General features: G+C 42.6%; 1 long non-coding RNA gene across 1 annotated transcript; it reads left to right on the top strand.

Annotated features, from left to right (window-relative positions):
- The first annotated feature begins 3,764 nt into the window (after positions 1 to 3,764).
- Positions 3,765 to 6,643, top strand: LOC116468115 (uncharacterized). Its single transcript, XR_004248001.1, has 3 exons — positions 3,765 to 3,836; positions 6,097 to 6,213; positions 6,358 to 6,643. It is a non-coding gene; the product is annotated as an uncharacterized LOC116468115 (long non-coding RNA).
- The last annotated feature ends 13,793 nt before the right edge of the window (positions 6,644 to 20,436 follow it).

The raw sequence follows: 20,436 nt of genomic DNA, 5'->3' as shown, positions 1-20,436 counted from the left end.
TGAAAAGTGGCTGCTTGGCTGATAGGATCATTCCACAATGTGTGCATGTCTTGAAACATCACATTGTATCCTGTAAATATATAGTTATCATTTGTCCATTAAAAATACAAGAAGACTTTTTTAAAAAAAGAAATGCTGCTGGTCCAAATTGGGATGTGCTGTAAGTATAAAATACACACAGGATTTCAAAGTCTTAGTATGACAAAAAGAATGCAAAATATCTCTCAGCTTTTATATTGATTACATATTGAAATGATACTATCATTGAAATAATACCCAAATATACTGGTTTAAATAAATGTTATTAAAATAATTTCATCTGTTCCTTTTTACTTTTTAAAATGCAGCTGCCCGGGCACAGTGGCTCATGCTTATAATCCCAGCACTTGGGGAGGCCAAGGCAGGTGCAACACTTGAGGTTAGGGGTTCATCACCAGCCGGGCCAACATGGTGAAACCCTGTCTGTGCTAATAACACAAAAATTAGCTGGGCCTCGTAGCAGGCACCTGTAATCCCAGCTACTCAGGAGACTGAGGCAGGAGAATCGTTTGAACCTGGGAGGTGGAGGTTGCAGTGAGCAGAGATCGCACGACTGCACTCCAGCCTGGGCAACAAACTGAGACTTCATCTCAAAAAAATAATAAAATAAAATAAAATAAAATAAAATGCAGCTACTATAAAACTTCACATTATACATGTGCTGCACATTATATCTCTATTAAGCAGTGCTGCTCTAGAATAACCCATACAGTCTTCTGAAAGACTCCAGGCTTGGAAAGTGGGACAGAGATGGGAAATTGAGCAAGAGAACAAAGAAAGAGAAACAAAAGAGTTTCAGAGAGGAAGGGAGGGAGAGAAGGAGAAAGGAAAGAAGAAGGAAGAAAGGAGAAAGGGAGGGAGGGAGGGAGGGGAGGCACCAACAATGATTAAGTCATGGATGAGTTCTAGACTGCAAGGTTGACTTCCCCAATGGAGTGGAAGGAAGAATCTGAGGAGATCCAGGGATGCAGAAAAGATGTTGAAAGATGGCTTCATTGAATGAACCAAAAGGAAAACTGCATTTTTGATTTTCCAGGCCTGGACGTAAAGGTCTGAACTCTGGGGACTGCACATAGAAAATCCAGAACCAGGGCCCCAGCACTCTGGGGCACTTCTGGGAGCTGTCTCAGTGACTCCATATACCTGTCAGTTGTCTACCACCCTGACTCCCCTCAAACTTAGGCAGCGGCCGCAGAAGACTGTGGCAGCAGGCAGAGCAGGGAGCCCTGTATGGTAGTCCTGGTGCCTTGTCACAGATCCCAAAGTGCCTTTACTGGAAGTCTAGGACTATTGAAGTTGTTGCAGGGTCCCTGGGGATTGTCAAACATAAGCCTGGCCCCACAAGAAAACTGGGCCACACACTGATGAATGCAAAGAACACTCTTCTGTCTCCCAGAGCTCCAGAGGGGAGAATCTAGTTCACTTTTGCTTTTAAATGAATTTCTTTTTAAAATCCCAAACCAGATGTTAAGCACAGGTAGAGTTGAAAAAGAAAATGAAAGATTTGGCAATCATCTGGTGAATTTCAGCTGGATAGAGAGCTACCCTCAATCTGCTTTGGGAACTAATTGATCTTGGTGAGTTATTCACATTGATGCAAAAAGAAAACAGAAAAAAAAGTGCTCCCCTTTCATTTTGAGTGTTGATCTATAGTGAGAGGAATCCAAAGGTCTCTTTGTTCCTGAATAATATTTTCACCAACGATTACTCCCACTGTCATGAGCACAAATGGAGCAAAACATATTGTTAAATACTTTGTGTTATTAGAGGAAAGGGATGCTTTTGCTGCCCCCCGCTTTTTTTTTTTTAATTATAAAGACAGCGTTTTGCTCTGTCACCCAGGCTGAAGTGCAATGGCATGATCATAGCCCACTGCAACCTGGAACTCCTGGGCCCAAGTGATCCTCCCACCTCAGTCTCCCAAGCAGCTGGAACCACAGCCACATGCCACCACGCTCAGCTAATTTTTTTAAAATTTTGCGGAAGGTGAGGTCTTGCTATAATGTCCAGGCTGCTCTCAAACTCCCGGCCTCAAGCGATTCTCCTGCCTCGGCCTCCCGAAGTATTGGAGTCACAGCCGTGAGCCACCACACCCAGCCCAAACATTTTTATAATAATAAGAATTTTTATTATCGTTAATGTTACTTTAAAGGCAATTCAGCTCTTCTAACTCAAAGTCTTTCTGTTGCAATTTAATAACTTTAAAACGTGTTATTAAATATACTTTTCAAAGATTTGAACTTTTTGACAAAAGTTTTCAATTTAGATCCACTGGAATTTGTATTGTACATTTCAATGCATTTGGTGTGGCCATATTTAAATAGCCATTATGTTTTCTTTTACTCCTAGTATTAGAGAGTCAGGAGTTGCAGGCTTTCCACCAACGTCAGACACCTGCTAATGGGTTTTGTCGACATTTAGAGTGAAATAATTAAGGTACAAAACATAAATGTGGGTAACTGAGGAATTATTACCTGCACAACGAGCTGACAGTGGGTAGAGTGTGAGGCCTAGGGAACTCATGGTTACTGCCGGTCAGTAAGCAAGTAAACACAGTGAGTGCGTGGAAGTTTCCCACCTGGGAAATGGCCCAAAGAGCAGTAATTCCAGAATCCTCTGAACCTGTTCAGACAGTTGGGGTGGAAGGTTTATGATGCTATCTGACTCCTCCCTCACTTGGAGTGTGAATATGCTTGTGTCATGACTCAGAGGGTTAATTTCCTTTTAAAAGGAGGCTTGTGGGCACGGGCCAGAGGCAATTGCCTTTGAACAACTGCTCCTTTGGCACGTTTTGCTAATGAAGAAGAATGAATGCTGCTATTATTTAATAAAGATTTTTTTTTTTTTTTTTTACTTAAGGTTCAGTCCTTTCCATTTTATGGTTTTGGTTTTTATTTTTCTTTCTTTCTTTTTTTTTTTTTTTTTGAGACGGAGTCTCGCTCTGTCACCCAGGCTGGAGTGCAGTGGCACGATCTCGGCTCGCTGCAAGCTCCGCCTCCCGGGTTCACGCCATTCTCCTGCCTCAGCCTCTCCAAGTAGCTGGGACTACAGGCGCCCGCCACCACGCCCGGCTAATTTTTTTTTTTGTATTTTTAGTAGAGACGGGGTTTCACCGTGGTCTCGATCTCCTGACCTCGTGATCCGCCCGCCTCGGCCTCCCAAAGTGCTGGGATTACAAGCGTGAGCCACCGCGCCCGGCCTTATTTTTCTTTTTTTGAGACAGTCTCACTCCCTTCTCCCAAGCTGGAGTGCAGTAGTGCCATCTTGGCTCACTGCAACCTCTACATCCTCGGCTCAAGCGATCATCCCACCTCAGCTTCCGGAGTAGCTAGGACAACAGGCACCAACATGAGGGGCTAATTTTTTATTTTTGGCAGACAGGGTTTTACCATGTTGACCCGGCTGGTCTCCATCTCTTGGGCTCAAGTGATCCACCCCTTCTGCCTCCCAAAGTGCTGGGACTCCAGGTGTGAGCCACCATGCCCAGCCACATTTTGTGGTTGTTATTTGGCAGTAAAGCTGGAGGTACTTTGTCCTCTAGCTGAAACTAGCTAAGTGGTGATACTAACTCTCTTCTCTGAGTTAGGAAATTCCTGCAGCCTACAAAAGCCTGTTGAGGAATTGTCAAGTCAAAGAGTTCTAGAATGCCAAGAGACCTTCAGTCCAGCTGGTCTTCAGTCCAGCTTGTTTCACACTGAGGAATCTGACCCTCAGAAAATAATCAGATACCCCGAGCTCACTAGTGGTAGAGCCGGCGACACCCGCTCCTCTCCAGCTCTCTCTTTAGGGACAGAGAGGTATTATTCTTATTTTTAATGAAAACAGCTGCATATATTTTGGATAGAATTGTTAAAATATCTAATTGTATTAATTAGATATGCATTTTAAAATATTAAGCAATATTTTGGTTTCAACCCGCAAGCCACACAAAAATACAGAAATCCTCCACCTCAGGCCCTCTTCCCTGGTTCCTCCGCCGTTACCAATATGTAAACCATTCCCAGGATTCGAGCTGAAGTGTGGGGGAAAGAAGGAAGCTGTGTGGCAGCCGGTGGAGCTGATTACAGGGTTGGACGTAGCAGAACTAGAACCCGTTTCTCTTCATTCCCAGCCCAGTCATCTTTACACAACTTTTTCTTTCTTCCTTCCTTTTTTCTTTTTAGAAACAGGGTCTTGGCCGGTCGCAGTGGCTCACGCCTGTAATTCTAGCATTTTGGGAGGCCGAGGAGGGTGGATCACCTGAGATCAGGAGTTGGAGACCAGCCTGGCCAACATGATGAAACCACATCTCTACTAAAAATACAAAAATTAGGCCGGGCGCGATGGCTCACGCCTGTAATCCCAGCACTTTGGGAGGCTGAGGCGGGCGGATCACGAGGTTAGGAGATTTGAGATTATCCTGGCTAACACGGTGAAACTCCGTCTCTACTAAAAATACAAAAAATCAGCTGGGCAGGGTGGTACTCGCCTGTAGCCTCAGCTACTCAGGAGGCTGGGCAACATAGCAAAACCATGATTCTACAAAAAAAATTTTTTTAACTAGCTGGGTGCGGTGGTGCGTGCCTATAGTCCAAGCTACTCAGGAGGCTGAGGCAGGAGAATCACTTGAACCCGGGAGGCGGAGCTTGCAGTGAGCCAAGATGGCGCCACTGCACTCCAGCCTGAGTGACAGAGCAAGACTCCGTCTCCAAAAACAAACAAACAAACAAACAAACAAAAAACAAAAATTAGCCGGGCGTGGTGGCAGGCGCCTGTAATTCCAGCTACTCAGGAGGCTGAGGCAGGAGAATTGCTTGAACTGGGGGCGGAGGCAGAGGTTGCAGTGACCCAAGATCGAGCCACTGCACTCTAGCCTGGGCAACACAGTGAGACTCCATCTCAAAAAAAAAAAAAGAAACAGGGTCTTGCTCTGTTTGTTACCCAGGCTGGAGTACAGTGGCACACTCATGGTTCACTGCAGCCCCGAGCTCCTGGGCTCAAGCGATCCTCCCGCCTCAGCCTCCTGAGTAGCTTGGACTATAGGCACACACCACCACACCCAGCTAGCTTTAAAATTTTTTTTTTGTAGAATCATGGTTTTGCTATGTTGCCCAGGCTCGTCTCAAACTCGTGGGCTCAAGTGGTCCTCCTGTTTTGGCCTCACAAAGTGCTGGGACTACATGTGCACACCATCGCATCTTGCCTTCAACAACTTTTAATTGTTCCTTTTATTAGGGACAAACAGCAGTAGTAATAACATCCCCCTCACACTACTGGTAAGTTGTTTTGATTTCTTTTTTCTTTTTTCTCTCTCTTTTTTTTTTTTTTTTTTTTGAGATGGCATCTTGGTCTGTCACACAGACTGGAGTGCAATGGCGCGATTTTGGCTCACTGCAACCTCCACCTCCCAGGTTCAAGTCATTCTCCTGCCTCAGCCTCCCAGGTACCTGGGACTACAGGCGTGCACCACCACGCCCGCCTACTTTTTGCATTTTTAGTAGAGATGAGGTTTTGCCATGTTGGCCAGGCTGGTCCTGTACTCCTGACCTCCAGTGATCCGCCTGCTTTGGCTTCCCAAAGTGCTGGGATTACAGGTGTGAGCCACCGCGCCTGGCTGGTTGGTTTGATTTCTATCAGACATATTTTAATTCCCTACATTATTTAATGTGTAAATGTAGAATTTCATGTTCTTTTTAGTGAAAGAAGTTCAGGTCTTCAGGGTATAATGAGGTAGGAAGGCTTAGTCATCTAGGGAACCTATACCATGTACTTATTATCTTTTTAGTGTTGGGATTAGGGTTGCCAGATAAAATACAGGATGCCCCACTAAATTTGAATTGCTAAACAACAGGGACATACTTAGACACAAACATTATTCAGTGTTTCTGAAATTCAAATGCCGCTGGATGTCAAGCATTTCTGTTTGCCAACTCCAGCAGCCCCAGCTGGGAGGTGCCCCCTGAGCTCCTCTCCCTGGAAGTCCTCTTACCTGCTGTCAGCTGAGCAATTTGCCAGGCTTGCTTTGGGAGCTGGCTTGAAGTTATTTGGATTTGATGACTTTCTTTCTCTTCTGTGCAGGAATCTACTTACCAAGATGGCAGGAGCAAGTGGTTATCAGAGCCTGCTTTCTAGAAATACAGTTAAATAAGCAGCCCTGTCTCTTTTTCTCCACTTTCAGTCTTGGGGAAGGGATTTGTAGATTAAAGTCATTCCACCTCTTTATTTAATAATTCTGTTTTGCATACCCTTTACTGGATGATCATTCCTTAGAGAGGTTTGCAGTCAAAAGCCCCATTCTTTATTGTATTAAACATCACAGAGTCCCATGTTTTCCTTCAGGAATATGTGAGCAGGAGAGAAGGGTCATGTTGGAGCAGCCAGGACTCAGAGCATTTCCGCAGACTGAGTCTGGATCCTTTCCTTCAGCCTCCAGGAATACTCCTGGCTCCACACCCAGAATGGTAATCCAGGCAAGGGCTCTGGTGTGTGGCCACGCTGCCACCTATTACCTGTGGGTCCAAATGCAGTGACTCAGCTTCTCTGTGCCTCTCTTTCCACATGTGTAAAATGAGGATAATGTTGCTATTGTAAGAATTGCATCAATCAATACACAGCACTCAGTGAATCTGTTAACCAATCAGTGGATCACACCTTACATGCTGGGCATGTTCCCTCTTCTCTCTAGGACCTCAGTGACCCCAACTGTGAAGTGGCTATAGCTAATCCACTTGGTCTATAGGATTTGTAAAGGAACATGTTAATAACCCTCAAGTGACTGCAGAGAATGGGGCCATTCTTTTTGGGAAAAATATAGATTGTTTATCATCAGGGATGAATACTTAAAAGAAAATCTGGGAATTTTTTTGTAAGTCACAAAGAAGGATTTGGGAGGGGTTGCACACTTTTGAATGGGATTGCCTCTCTCGGAACTGTAGGGAAATGGGTGACACAGAAGTACTAGGGGATTTGGAGCTGTTCTGAGTGAACACACAGGTCCAGTGTGGCTACTCGGGGGCAGGGCCCCTGGAATTTATCCTGTTTTGCCTGCAAAGCTGATTACCCAGCTGCCTCTTCTTTTCTCACCTCCACGATATTATCACCAAGCAACTGACAACAATTAAATCTGAGGACTCAACAATCACGCACTAAGATAAAAGACTACTGTGCTGGCCGGGCGCGATGGCTCATGCTTGTAATCCCAGCACTTTGGAAGGCCGAGGAGGGCGGATCACAAGGTCAGGAGATCGAGACCACGGTGAAACCCCGTCTCTACTAAAAATACAAAAAAATTAGCCGGGCGTGGTGGCGGGCGCCTGTAGTCCCAGCTACTTGGAGAGGCTGAGGCAGGAGAATGGCGTGAACCCGGGAGGCGGAGCTTGCAGTGAGCCGAGATTGCGCCACTGCACTCCAGCCTGGGCGACAGAGAGAGACTCCATCTCAAAAAAAAAAAACAAAACAAAACAAAAAACAAACAAACAAACAAACAAACAAAAACACTACTGTGCTGTTGTGTTTCAATAGGTATATAGAGAGAAGTGGGAAACTTCAGGATTAATGAAATGTAGATAATATCAAGAAATGGCCAAAACACTGAAGCACTAAATTAGGAAAAGAGTCTTATGCAAATATTTGGTACCAATGCCTGCTTTATTTTTTTACATTTTGTAGTTTAATTTTTGTTTTTTGATACAGGCTAGAGTGCAGTGGCACAATCACGGTTCACTGCAGCCTCTACCTCCCGGGCTCAAGCTACCCTCCTGCCTCAGCCTCCCAAGTAGCTAATTTTTCTGTGTTTTCAAGAGGTGGGTTCTCACTATGTTGCCCAGGCTGGTCTCAACTCCTGGACTCAAGTGATCTTCCTGCCCTGGCCTCCCAAAGCACTGAGATTACAGGCATGAACCACTGTGCCCGGCCAATGCCTGCTTTAAACAACAGGAATAGTCACTTATCAGACCCTTAGAATGGTGTGGGTGTCCAACTGGAGTGAAGCCTGAGTATGGATGGTTTTGAAAAGCTCTAGGGGTTAAGAGTGACTACCTTAATGTATTCGAAGTCCCATACTTTCATTACATTTTAGTGTAGACAAATTTGAAGCTGGTCCAAGAAACTCACTCTATATTCTTTGCAGTGTGCTGCATGTTTATATAAACTGTGTGGTCAACTGTACATCATGCTCATTCCTTGGTGTGCATTCATTCCTGATTACCTCCTTTTGTTGCTTTATTGGTTCTGATTTGAATTACCCTCCAGATATTGGATCTAGATAACTCTTGGGATCAGATGGCTTTCTCTAGCCATGAGAGTCAAGAGGATAGTTTCAAGAGTGGGAAAGTGTACGTAGCCCCTCCTGCGTTGCACAAAGTTAGCCAAATTTATGTCTTTTTCATGTGCACCATATGAGGTGTAAGTTGGAAGGATGAGTAGGCTTGGATATAGAGCTGCAGCATGTTGGAACCCGTTCATAAGCATGTTGGACATCACAGAGGCTGGAGCCCTGCAGAAGAGAATTGTCGTATTCAAATGTTATTGCGAAACCACAGAAAGAGAGCTGACCTCCGGCAAGAAACCTAGATCTTCTATTACTGAGCACGTGACCTTGTTGGATTATTTTAAACCTTCAGAATCACAGTTATAACACCACCCATCCTAACTTCCTAAAGAACAAGCGAGTCTGCACACATGTGGAGACCATAAAACCCTATCCAAATGCAATGCATGATTAAATAAGCACATGCTTATGTGAGCATATTGTTTAGGTTTAGTTTGCCCTGGAGGTTGTATTTATTATATAGTCTCCAAGAGCAAGAAACCATGTCCCACTATATGATATTCATGTGCGCTAACTACGAATTCTCTGAAAATGATTCTATTATTATTACCAAAGGACAAGGGCTATAAGAGAGTTTTATAAAACAAACTTGAAGTCTGTCATCTCTATAAAACATCCTTATTTGGGTAAGCAGAGAGGCTTCCACAGGCTTACAAATGATTTCACAATCAAGTCTAAAATTAGTGACAGCATCCAAAAAGATCTTTGGTGTCTTTCCAAACTGCTCCAAGCATTAGACTCTCCCAAAGGGAGTGTTCCATTAAATCATCACAGAGCTGGCCTATTCTCTGTCCAGTCTGGGGTCCGTTCTTTGTAGAATTATGACCTTGTCAGGGCATCCAGAGGTGAATAGTTTCTCAGGTTCTGACTCACATTAATCAAATTCATAAGAGAGTGGTATATATATTTCTCGGATTCTGACTCACATTAATCAAATTCACAAGAGAGTGGTATATAAAATAGAATATCAATTCACTGATTAATTGCTATATACTATCAATTAATTGATAGAAATATTAACAAGGCAGATACTCATGTTTGCTGATGAGCACATTCATTCCCTGAAGGCAAATCCATGAGGAAATCCTGTTAAAATACTAAAGCTTCCTGCAGAGCGTGAAATCAGAATGAATTTCCGATTCAGCTGGAACCTCCATTTCCAGCTCAGGTGATCCCATCACACCAACCAGTGGGGCCTCCCTCCTTCCCTGTGAGGTTGCTAAATGAGTTGAGTAGGTCAGGGTCAGAATTTTTAAAATAAATAAATAGAAGATTAAAATAACAGAAAGCATCGTACCTAGCAAGAGTAAGATTTGTTTCATGAAACTTGTTTTAATTTAGACAGATAGATAGATAGATATAGATAGATAGATAGATAGATAGATGATAGACTGATAGAAGTATTGGGTCCTATGTGAAAAAAATAATGTGTTTCTTACAGTGACTGCTTTCCAAAAAAATGTGTGAATATCACTGCTATAGAGATGCTAACATCTTTTATTTTTAAATAAATATTTATTATGTGCCTATTCTGTAATCTTGTGGAGATTATAATGTAGGGGAGAGATTATGAGAGAGATGAAAGACAGGCAATAAACAAATGCCAATACCTTTGGGTCCCCTACCTCTTTCTCTAGTCTGATGCCTCCAGTGGTACATTTGCTCTTCCTACAGATACAGCTTGGGATGGACTCATCAATTCTCCTGTCTTAGGATATGCTTGGCCTTTGAACTGGCCTGTGCCCAGGCAGATGGTCTCTTAGGCTGGATCCGTGCACCGAAGGGGCTGCTTTCAGCCACCACCTGCCTAGTTTTCCTTTTCTTCTTTTTTTTTTTTTTTTTTTTTTTTTTTAGATGGAGTCTCTCTCTGTAGCCCAGGTAAGAATGCAGTGGTGCCATCTCTGCTCACTGCAACCTCCACCTCCTGGGTTCAAGCGATTCTCCTGCCTCAGCCTCCCGAGTAGCTGGGATTACAGGCACCAGCCACCAGGCCCCGCTAATTTTTGTATTATTAGCACAGACGGGGTTTCACCATGTTGGTCAGGCTGGTCTCGAACTCCTGACCTCACGTGATCCGCCTGCCTTGGCCTCCCAAAGGGCTGGAATTACAGGTGTGAGCCACCGCACCCAGCCTCCTTTCCCTCTTTTAACTCTTCATTGTTTATATCACCCACCCACCTTCTTGAAATAGCTGCTTTTTTTCTTTTACTCTGTCTAAAGATAGTCAGGCAAAATATCACATAAATGTACAGTTCAAGGGCCTGGATGAAGAAAACTACAGTATGCAAGAAGCTAGAAGAAATCCTGGAAATTCTCTTTTCAACTGTCTTATTTTTAGACGAAGAAACTGAGATTCAAGAAGGCTGTGACTTGCTCAAGATCAAAGTCATCCAGTAACAGATCTGACACTAAACCCTGGATCTTCTGACCCCATGCCCAGTGCTCCGTCATTCTGCCACACAGCCTATCGAAAATAAATCTGTTCAACCTGAGGAAGCAGATTACGATAAAAAAAAACCAAACCATGAAAGAAATCTGACTTTAGAGAACACCAAGAATGCTTCCTTCTCAGGTTACTGAAGATGCATCATTATTCTGTGTTGTGGTTCCATATCAATAACAGGCATGGAAAAAACTGATTGAGATATTTTCATGATGAAAGATAGAAGGAGCACCACTGAGATAAAAAAAAAAAAATTAAGGCAGCCTTATATTTATAGTCTTAATAAATCTCCAACCTAGGAACTGATTTTATTTATTAACTTTTTCATTCACTCAACCAACCAATACTTACCAAGCCCTACTATGAACCAGGCAGTGTTCTAAGTGCCAGTGTTATATCAGTGTTTATTAGACAACCAGTCTCTGCCCTCTGGAAGTTTTATTATCATGGTTGGGGGAGGTGGGTGGGTATGGTAGACACAAAGACGCTCCACTCAGATCCCCCTTCAAGGAAGAACTTGTTGCCCAGCTGTGGGGCGTGGTCAGCAGCAGACTCCAGCTGTCAGTTCCTTCAGGGCCAGCCTCAGTTGCAGGCTGCTATTTTGCCCTAGATCATGCCCTTCCCAAGGCAACCCTCACCCAGTGGTTACACAAAGCAAGAGTATAGAGGCCTGGACATTTCTTTTTCTTTTTTTTTTTTTTTGAGACGGAGTCTCGCTCTGTCGCCCAGGCTGGAGTGCAGTGGCGCAATCTCGGCTCACTGCAAGCTCCGCCTCCCGGGTTCACGCCATTCTCCTGCCTCAGCCTCTCCGAGTAACTGGGACTACAGGCGCCCGCCACCACGCCCGGCTAATTTTTTGTATTTTTTAGTAGAGACGGGGTTTCACCGTGGTCTCGATCTCCTGACCTTGTGATCTGCCCGCCTCGGCCTCCCAAAGTGCTGGGATTACAAGCGTGAGCCACCGCACCCGGCCGAGGCCTGGCCATTTCTGCCTAATACGGACAACTCTGATGGGCAACATTTGCTCTACGACTCCCTGCCAAATTGGCCAGTGTTTTGTCAAGCCTGTATCTCAATTCAGCTTCTCCCTCTGCTCCATTCTACTTCTCCCATATCTTCCTTTCACAGGCGCTGAGCCTTAATAAACATCCTGCACCCCAAACTCTGTCACTCTGTCTCAATATCTGCTTTCAGAGAACCCAACTTGCAACAGGGTGTGTGTGTGTGTGTGTGTGTGTGTGTGTCTGTGTCTGTGTATGACTATTTTATATAAGGTGGTAAATGAAGACATTTTAAAAATAAAATGAGATTTGAGCATCTGAGCAGAGACCTGAAGAATGTCAGGAAGTAAGTCTTACAGAGATCTGAGGAAAGAACATTCCAGGCAGAGGGGCGATCGAGTGCAAAGGCCCTGAGGCAGGGAGCATGTTTGGTAGGTGTGAGGAACCGCACAGGGCCATAGGGAGTTGGAGCAAAATGGAGAAAGGAGGTAGAAAATGAGATGCAAAGGGCATGTAGTGTGGAGTGGGGAATGACACTGTCCCACCATGCAGGGCTTTGTAAGCTGTGGTAAAGACCTGGTTTTTACTCGGAAATAAAAGGGCAGCCTCAGAGGGTTTTGAGCAGAGGATTGACATGATTCAACTTATACTTTTAGAGTTTCACTCTAGACAAAGGTGGAAGCAGGAAGGTCAGATGGGAAGCTATGGTGAGAATTCAGTATGAAGTAAAGGTGGCTTAGATCCAAGTAAAAGAGAAGGTGGTGAGAAGTCAGAGGCTGAATATGTGTTGAAGGTAGAACTAGTATGGATTGGAAGTGAGGCATGAGAGAAAGAAAGCACGGGTATCTTCAAAGGTTTGGGTCTCAAAAACTGAAAGGAAGGAGTTGCCATTTGCTGGATCAGGAGTTAAGTTTGGGACATGTTATGTTTGTAAATAGAATCTGTTATATCCCTAATTAATATAACTTATTATCCAAAGGGGAAAACTTTTAAGAATAAAAGAGGATGTGGCGAATAATTTCTGTGGTGTAAACCAGGATTATCCATGGCAAACCAGAGCATATGAGCCTGGGGTAGCCCAGGACTCAGGAAAGGGCCCTGCAGCATGTGTTGGGAGAACTGGACTTAAGCTGACACTCTGTCATTGCTGTTAGTAGGTGTATGGCCTGAATGTATATGTCCACCCAGAATTCACATGGTGAAATCTAACCCCCATGGTGATGCTTTTAAGAGGTGGGACCTTTGGGAGGTAATTAGGTCATAAGGGCTGTGCCCTTATGAATGGGATTAGTGCCCTTATAAAAGAGGCCTCAGGGAGCTTGTGAGCCCTTTTTTGCCCTTCTGCCATGTAAGGGTCCAGCAAGAGGCACCATCTATGAAGCAGAGAGCAGGCCTTCACCAGACACCAAATGTGCTAATGCTTTGCTCTTGGACTTCCCAGCCTCCAGAACTGTGAGAAATAAATTTCTACTATTTATAGGCCGGGCATGGTGGCTCAGACCTGTAATCCTAGCACTCTGGGGGGCCAGGGAGGGTGGATCACCTGAGGTCAGGAGTCTAAGACCAGCCTGGCCAACTTGGTGAAACCCTGTCTCTACTAAAAAAATACAAAAATTAGCTGGGCATGGTGGCAGGCGCCTTAATCTCAGCTACTTGGGAGGCAGAGGCAGGCGAATCATTTGAACCCGGGAGGCAGAGGTTTCCGTGAGTCGAGATCTAGCCATTGCACTCCAGCCTGGGGGACGAGAGTGAGACTTCTCTCAAAACAAACAAACAAACAAATTCTAGTATTTATAAATTATCCAGTCTAAGGTATTTATTAATAGCTGCCCAGACAGTCTAAGAAGAAAATTTTTTTCTCTACTCACTTTGGCTCAATGGTCAGAGGCCTGAGAATTGAGTAACAATGGACAGATTAACAAAAGAAAGGACAAGGTTTATTTACATGTACATGTGAAATACTCAATAATGGGCAACTCCCTGAATACTCAGAGGTAAAAGTCTTTGGTTTTTGGTTTTTTGCTTTTATTTTAAGTTCAAGGGTACAAGTGCAGGTTTGATACATAGGTAAATGTGTGTATTGAGGATTTGTTGTACAGATTATTTCATCACCCAGCCATTAAGCCCAGTACCTATTAGTTATTTTTCCTGATCCTCTCCCTCCTCACAACCTCCACCCTCCAGTAGGGCCCAGTGTGTGTGGTTCTCCTCTATGTGTCCATGTGTTCTCATCCTTTAGCTCCCACTTATAAGTGAGAACATGCCGTATTTGTTCCTGCGTTAGTTTGCTTAGGATAATGGTTTACAGGCTCCATCCACTTCCCTGCAAAGGACATGATCTCATTCTTTTTTATGGCTGCAGAGTTAAAGGTTTATATACCAACTTAACAGAGAGGGGGAGTGATGTTTGGACTCCATAGGAAAGTAGGGAAGTTTCTATTGGGCCTTGTGATGATAAGGGACAGCTAAATCCTCACTCGCTGATGCTAGGATGAGTCTTCTCACAATCGGGAAACTCCCTCAGAGGGGGTCATAGAAGCTGTAATTCAGGAGGCTTCGCCTAAGTTCAGATAATGTTTCATTCTGTGGCTGCTGATTGTGAAGATGTTTTGAGTTTAAAGTAATTTTCATACCATTTTGGTGGGCTGTTAATTCCTTCCTTTTCCCCATTTAATACTTCCCCAGATGTTTCACAAACAAGGAACTGGGTTTATTGAAGACACTGGTCAGGCCTTGTGAGGTAAGGATCTGCAAAGGGAAGGAACATACATCAGAACAAGTATCAGTCAGCACCAAAGGCCTAACATAAGCACACTACACCGTGTTTTGTTGAACCAATCTCCTAGTCTTGCGCATGAGGGGTATTTTTATGGAAACATAAAGAAAAACAAAGATTAATGGTGAGAGCAGATGATAGACCCAATTTCTGAGCCCACAGTTCAGCCAGTTGAGATGATTTCTAGACACTGGGCTTGAAGCATCATTAGATGATGGAGTGAAGATAGCAGTGGCAATCTGACAGATTTCTCAGTTCACAGGGAAGTATTTTTGGTGGCGGTATAGACATTAGAGTCACAGTCTTGGTTACTTCCCAGATCAGATCATGGAAGATATGTGTGTTCTGGTGAACTTCCTCAGTGGCTCACACTGTTGTAGTGATGAGTCCTTTGAAGTTTATATCAAGTCACCCAACTTCAGTTTATAGGGCTTTGGGCAAAGGACAGCCACAAGACAACCTAGAGTCTCTTTTTTTTTTTTTTTTTTTTGAGACGGAGTCTCGCTCTGTTGCCCAGGCTGGAGTGCAGTGGCGCTATCTCGGCTCACTGCAAGCTCCGCCTCTAGGGTTTGCGCCATTCTCCTGCCTCAGCCTCCCAAATAGCTGGGAATACAGGCGCCCGCCACCACGCCCGGCTAATTTTTTGTGTTTTTAGTAGAGACGGGGTTTCACCGTGTTAGCCAGGATGGTCTTGATCTCCTGACCTCGTGATCTGCCCACCTCGGCCTCCCAAAGTGCTGGGATTACAAGCGTGAGCCACCGCGCCCGGCCTAACCTAGAGTCTCAAAAAGGATCTCAGCAATCAGGTTTTAGGTCTCAACAACACCAAGTCAGAAAGGTGAGAGTAAAAATTGGAAATGTTAATTTGGAGGCTGATATTGAAGACAACTAGAAAAAATGAGAATTTGATAAAAATGTAGAAGATGGTAGAATTCAGTCAAGTTTATAGGTAGATAATAAAACCTCAAAGGTAATGAACAAGACTAGAATATGATAACTCACAATGTTTGATGATAGTTTTCTATTGAAACATAAAATTTCTCTCAATCGCTATCCCTATTTTGATCAAAAATAATCAAAGTAAGATTATTGTTGTTTACAAGTCTAGTCTCATTAAGCTTGGACCGATTATTTACATAAGTGCAGCAAGAAGAGTAACTGAACTCAGAGACTTTTAGAGTTTGCTTTGCTGGAATTTTCTATACGGAATCACAGATTCGACTTTTAAAAGCCTCTTGAGGCTAGGAAGCCAAGCCAGGAACTTCCTGTCAGACTTTGGCAATACCTATACATTTGGGTGAATGCTTCTCTTCTTGAGGTCCCCAAAATATCCTAAGTTTATTGGACTTGCCAGGAGGTGACCTCATTTACTCTCTTGAGGGCTGGGAACCCTATAAGTCAGGTACCGGACAGTTTTTCCAAGAGGACTTTGTAAGCACTGGCTCCATAAGTCAACCTTAGTTTTTAAAACTGTCTGGTAGAAGGGGGAGGGTGGGAGGGGGGCCAGGGTTGAAAAACTACCTGTCGGGTCCTATGCTTACTACTTGGGGTGATAGGATCATTTGTACACCAAACCTCAGCGACATGCAAATTACCCAAGTAATAAATCCGCACATGTACCCTCTGAACCTAAAATAAAATTAAAAAAAAAAACTGATCATATCTGATTCTATGCACATCATTCTTAAATATGACATACTAGTCAAAGCCTTAGTTATACAGCCAATGTTTCTAATCATGCCTTGTTGTAAGAAGAACAAATTCTTATTGAATTTATGCAAATAAGTATGAAAATAAGAGTACTCATTGAGAGTTAATGAATTCTGGAGGGATCAGGCAGAAAGAAAAGAAAAATTTTTCATTTTTGTTACAAACATTTAATCTATTTAATTGTTACAAGTATAGGTAACTTATGAGAAAAGAATAAGAGGTTCCTTAAATCCAGAAAATGGAACATTAAAGAAACAGAAATGTTCCCAAAAAAAAGCCATAATTATCTTTCATCAACTTATTTAGTCCCATGTAACTAATTCTTGTTCTACCTGATCTTGGATTGGTAGTTTTATGAACCCATTAGCTTCTCCACTAGAGTTCTAGAAACCCTTACTCAATTCAGTGATATGATTTCAGCTATTTAAGCAATGTCACCAGAAGCCTGTGCCCCAAAGTACCTGGCATGGTCCTCTTCATGGGTGTCTGAAATAGTCCCCTTTTGTTGAAGATGAAGCATTCTGGCCTGTAGTTGATGGCAAGAGCTTTTAGAAAAGCGTTGACATAAAACAATTGTCTGTGGATGACAAAAGACTTAAAATGACCATGGTTAAAAATCTGATGAGAGTTCATTATAAAAATAATGCAATTTGAGAAGAGAATTTGGTTGTTTCGTGGCATGCAACATTTAAAATAATAACCGAAGTTGCCACTGATAATATTATACTGTGGTTGTCTAATAGCAGGGATGACATTACCAGGACACGTCATGTACTGTGAGGGCATTGCCAAACTTCTAGAAATTTTATACAACTTCTGAAATAGTTATAGTAATAATATTTACCCACATGAATATAATTAGGGAAGGTTAAGCATCTCTTCTTCCCTGACAATGCTTTTCATGCAATTCAACATATCAAAAAAACCTAATTTTAAAAAATTGAGGCTGGGCGCGGTGGCTCACGCCTGTAATCCCAGCACTTTGGGAGGCCGAGGCGGGTAGATCATGAGGTCAGGAGATCGAGACCATCCTGGCTAACATAGTGAAACCCCGTCTCTACTAAAAATACAAAAAAATTAGCTGGGCCTGGTGGCGGACGCCCGTAGTCCCAGCTACTCGGGAGGCTGAGGCAGGAGAATGGCATGAACTCCGGGGTGTGGAGCCTGCAGTGAGCTGAGATTGCGCCACTGCACTCCAGCCTGGGCGACAGCGAGACTCCGTCTCAAAAAAAAAAAAAAAAAAATTTGATCTCTTTTTATTATGTAAAATAACAGATTCTTTAAGATTTTCCAGAAGGCCTCTGGAAAATCTCAAAGTCAATTGAGATTAAAATTTTATCTAGGATTTGAATTTGGGAAGGCAATATACATAAGGTGTAAAATGTCAAAATGTTTGAGAAGTAAAGATAAATTTTTCATTTGTACTTCATTCAATAGGATGACAGATTACTGCAAAACAACAGACTTACCATATTTTCAGCCTGCAATGGGTTTATTCAGATGTAATCTCATCGTAGTAAGTCAAGGAGCATACTAAATGTGTTTTACCTTAACACTATCATAAAGTCAAAAAATTGTATGTTTAACCATCATAAGTTAGGAGCTGTACTTAGTTACCTATTTAATCAAAGTGATAAAGATTTCAAAGGTAGATATAGGAGGTAACACGATTGTAAGGAAAATCTTAGCTCTTTTAAAAATGAGGTTTGGTTCCCCTAAATAATTGAGGACATCATAAAGACAACAGAGAAAATTATCCTGTTAAGGCATAGAATCTTTGTTTTGTGGGTAGATTACTTAAAAGGTAAGAAAAACTTTTTATAGTATTTTATTAAGAGTAGACCAGTAATCCAAGAAATTTTCGTCATTTTAAGAAAGATTGAAAATTAAACTCTAGTTTTGCATTCGGTTACTATTAATACTAAAGCTCATTTTATTTTATTTATTTTGAGACAGAGTCTCGCTGTGTCACCCAGGCTGGAGTACAGTGGTGCAATCTTGGCTCACTGCAGCCTTGACCTCCTGGTCTCAAGCAATCCTCCTTTCTCAGCCTCTTGAGTAGCTAGGACTACAGGCATGCACCACCACACCCGACTAATGCTCTTTTTTAAGAGATAGGGTCTTGCTGTGTTGCCCAGGCTGGTTTTGAACTCCCGGACTCAAGTGATTCTCTGGCCTCAGCCTCCCAAAGTGCTAGGATTACAGGCATGAGCCACTATGCCCAGCCCCTTGTGTTTGTTTCCCTTCACTGTTATTATTTTTAGTAGTTTAATTTACTATTATTGGTTATAATTAATTTTTATCATTAGCAACCTTCCTTTTATAGAGAAAACTAGACAGTAGTGAAAGGTAGACAATTGTGAATTGTCTGTCGTATTCCAACATTCCATAGCAGGCTCGCAGTTTATGAATATATCATTTGATAATTCTTATATGCCTCTTCATAATACAATTTTTCAGTATGACAAAAAAATGTTTATTTACATACCCAAGTATCTTTAGTCTCTTCGTAAAAATAAGAAATCAAGGCCGGGTGCAGTGGCTCATGCCTGTGATCCCAGCACCTTGAGAGTCCAAGGCAAGCAAATCACTTGAGCCCAGGAGTTTGAGACCAGCATGGGCAAGATGGTGAAACTCCATCTCTAAAAAAATACCAAAATTAGCCTTACATGGTGGCGCATGCCTGTAGTCCCAGCTACTTGACAGGCTGAGGTAGGAGGATCACTTGAGTCTGAGAGGTCGAGGCTGCAATGACCCATGATCGTGCCACTGCAGTCCAGCCTGGACAACAGAGCAAGACTCTGTCTCAAAAAAAAGAGAAAGAAACTGAAAATATATAAACTTAAACTTTGGTTTAATAATGAATGTTTCAGGAGATCCTTACTTAGAAATTATCTAGATTTTTAAAGAATATCTATTCATTAGCATAACTCTAAGGTTGCAAGTCACCAAAAAGGTTTTTGAAACTATCTTAAAGCATACATATTATAAAACATAATTGTTAAAAAGCCCATTCATATAATTTTTATTCCACTTATATCAACTTAATAAATGTATTCTTAACAATTCTGTTTGGGTTGTTCATGGAAATTCTTTCCTTTTTTTCTTTCTTTTTTTTTTTTTAGAGACAGGGTCTTGCTCTGTTACCCAGGCTGGAGTATAATGGTGGGATCATGGCTCACTGCAGCAAGCCTTGAACTCCTGGGCTCAAGTGATTCTCCCACCACAACCTCCTGAGTAGCTAGGACTACAGGCATGTACCACCATGCCTGGCTTTTTAAAAAATTTTTTGTAGAGATAAGGTCTCACTTTGTTGCCCAGGCTGGTATTGAACTCCTGGCTTCAAGTTGGAACTCCTCTTCCCAAGGTTCTGGGATTATAGGCATGAGCCACCATGCCCCGCTAAATTTTTTTTTTTTTTTTTTTTTTTTTCTGAGACAGGGTCTCACTCTGTCACCCAGGCAGGAGTGCAGTGGTGCTACCTCAGCTCATTGCAACCTCTGCCTCCCTGGCTCAGGTATCCTCCCAGGTCAGCCTCCTGAGTAGCTGAGACTACATGCACACAGCACTATGCCCAGCTAATTTTTGTATTTTTTATAGAGATAGAGTTTCGCCACGCTACCCAGGCTGATCTCAAACTCTTGGTGGGAAGTGCTCCACCAGCCTTGGCCTCTCAAAGTGCTGGCATTACAGGCGTGCACGCCACTGCGCCCAGCCTGAAAATTTCTTAAGACATTAAACAAAGCTACCCATCATCTCAAGTTATTTTCCTGTTAACTTATTTCATGTTAACTTATTTCAGGCAATTATCAAAAAAATCAAAAAAGCAAATAACCTAAAATAAATAAAACTAAAATTTAAGAAGTTGCTTTTTTTTCTGTGCTTCATGTACAAGAAATAATGGATATCATGCAATTCATTTTTATTGCATCTTTACTTGTACGTTTGTTCTTTAGGTTAAGTTTATAGCTTTTTAATCTTAAACATCTGACATATACAAGGTTATTTGACTGGTAAACCCAAGGCGAATAAAATGCATACTTATTTCATGCTTAATGCTGATAACTTGGAAGACATACCACCTGTTTTTATTAAACCAACAAATTCAATTTAGTCTTATTTACCAAAGATTTACCCAAATTACATGATCTTGAAAAAC

This window comes from Hylobates moloch, unplaced genomic scaffold (genome assembly GCF_009828535.3).
Source record: "Hylobates moloch isolate HMO894 unplaced genomic scaffold, HMol_V3 SCAFFOLD_5, whole genome shotgun sequence".
In the NCBI taxonomy this organism is placed as follows: domain Eukaryota; kingdom Metazoa; phylum Chordata; class Mammalia; order Primates; family Hylobatidae; genus Hylobates; species Hylobates moloch.
This window is presented reverse-complemented; position numbering and strand designations above follow the sequence as displayed.